Genomic DNA, 2419 nt, shown 5'->3' on the forward strand with positions numbered 1-2419 from the left:
CGAGCCAATTTTTTAAAATGTAAGGAGTAGAAAGTACAGATATTTGTGTAAAAATGTAAGGAGTAGAAGTAAAAAGTCGCCATAAAAATAAGTAGTAAAGTAAAGTAAAAATATCAGAAAAATCTACTTGAGTACAGTAACGAAGTACTTGTACTTCGTTACTTCCCATCTCTGCAAACCTCACAGTATCCGTTTTGATAATTTGTGGAGCTAAAATAACTGTTCATAGACTTCTTTTATGATCTGCCTGCTGTTTGTTTAAGCAGGGCTACATGCTGTGCTTTGCATTACCTCACCAGACAGAAAAACTAGTTCCCATCAAACACATGCATTTTAGCAATTTTCTTGTCAACATGCATTACCTAAAACGACAGTAGTAACTAAATATGAATTTAAACGATTTTGGAGCCTAAAGTTCTAGTATCTATATTTCCGTATTGAGTCTCACATCACAGTATGTTTAATTAAGAGTGAGAAAAGACCTGTGTGGCGTGTCGCAGTGTCCATTTGATGAAATGTGTGTCACACGGGCGATGCATGAGTTTTGGGAGCCCAGATACGGCATGTTGGATGATGAATCAGATTAGGTGCACATGTATAGGTGTATTCTATTATGAAGTGTCGAGAGGATGCGACCAATATTGAAAGAGCAATAAAAGGTCCATAACACAGCAAACAGACCAGCATCGGTTGGGTTGGGGGGTAAATGAAACAAAGCTACAGACATCATGGTGAGACATGATGGTGACAGCATCAAGCTTTGAATATATTTTTCTTTTGCAGGGCAAGGCAGCTGGTTAGAGCTGATGGGGGTTAAATAGATATAAATATGAACAACATTGGAAAAAGACTTGAGACCGTGAAGAAGGTTCGCTCTTTTGCAGAAGCAACAAGCCTATCTTTCCAACCCCAGCTACAATATAAGTCTTAAAGTTTTTCTTTTCTTTTTTTATTCTCTGTTGAAATGTTTTTGTTTCTACAAAGATCACTTCTATTAATGAAAAAAGACATAAATTTGCCTCTGTATAGCATCATGTTTATACCTCAGGGGAAAAAGAAGGTCACAAATCTATGATTTATTCAGTCGGCTAATTAAAGCTATACTTTCTTATTCTTTCTAATGGACTAAAATTACTGTAGAGGTTGGATTTTTATGTATCTCGCTCTTGTTGCTTTGTTGCAAAAATGTCAAGGCCTCATCCACGTCTTTAGCCTGGTTGCCAATATGTGTGGAGGGCACTGTTATTGATTGCAGAATGACTTTTATATTTGTTGACTGAAGCACAGATTGCCAGGATTTAATCTGCGGGATATGTGTATAAATTAAGTAGAGCAGTGAATATGAGAGTGGAAAGAGCTGTAAATGGTTTGATGATCCTGACACAGCACAGTTCTCTTCTATTGCATAACCGAATGTAGAAAACTATGATTCCTCCTGCAGGACATGTTTAACACAGAAGGAAAAAAAAGGTTTTAAATTAATAAAAGCCACTCACCACACTGTAAGGTTATGTCACAGACTGGGACACTGTACTCCGTGTCCCAGTTGTCCCACACCCATTTCACCACATCGCCTTCTGTACAGCTCAGTGATGTCACTTCCTCGACGTTGCGCTCTCTTCCCCACATTCTGAACAGGGAGATTTTTCCCAGCATGCCGCTGTAAGGAAGGATCGTGATGGTCCCGTCAGAGATTTTATGTCCCACGCCCAAAGTGAGCGACCCATTGGGAGCCAGTTGGCAGCACACCGTTGGATTGACAGGAGGACTTTTTGAATGAGCTTAGAGAGAAAATCCATAGATAATTCAGAAAAAGTTTCTCAAACAATCCGTTTTTACCACTCAATGCAAAGCCAACCTGCTGTGATGTTCATCAAGTTCCCATTAAGGTAGAGGGCAGGCCTATCCTTCGTATGGGACCAGGTGAGGCAGAGAATGTACCACTCTTTAGACAGGAGGGGAATCCGCGGGGTCGTCCATTCCTCTCCAAACAGCCAAACCACTAAGCGTCCTTGTTTTCCACCCATGCCAAGCTCTGCATACTGAACTTTAGGATGACGGTACATGAAGATTGTCCACGATGACAAACCCTGGGCCTAGAGATGATTCATTTGATGTATTAAAGCATGCGGTCAATCTGCTACAAAGAAAAACTTTCATTCCTCTCCTGTACCTTCAGATTCACATTGACACAGACGGTGAGTTCCTGCAGAGCGGGGATGGAGACTTCAGGCTTTAATTTCCAGTGGCTCTGCCCTGTGGTTAAGTCAGCCACTTTGCCCCACAGACTAGGTGAATTGTCTGTGACAGCCAGATAAACGCCATGGTAAAAGAGGGAAGTTTGTGAGGTTCCTACGCTGCATCCCAACTGCACAAACCTTGTCCTGATTACAATGACAGCATGATTTTAGAGATTCAC

At 41.0% G+C, this 2419-nt stretch overlaps 1 long non-coding RNA gene across 1 annotated transcript in view; it reads right to left on the bottom strand.

Moving 5' to 3' along the window:
* Nucleotides 1-1597, bottom strand: part of LOC107084205 — a 5138-nt gene extending 3541 nt beyond the window's left edge. The window contains exon 1 of the long non-coding RNA XR_001481211.1: nucleotides 1497-1597. This is a non-coding gene — a long non-coding RNA (uncharacterized LOC107084205). The remainder of the gene's footprint in view (nucleotides 1-1496) is intronic.
* Between the last annotated feature and the right edge of the window lie 822 nt (nucleotides 1598-2419).

This window comes from Cyprinodon variegatus, unplaced genomic scaffold (genome assembly GCF_000732505.1).
Source record: "Cyprinodon variegatus isolate N-32 unplaced genomic scaffold, C_variegatus-1.0 Scaffold94, whole genome shotgun sequence".
NCBI lineage: Eukaryota > Metazoa > Chordata > Actinopteri > Cyprinodontiformes > Cyprinodontidae > Cyprinodon > Cyprinodon variegatus.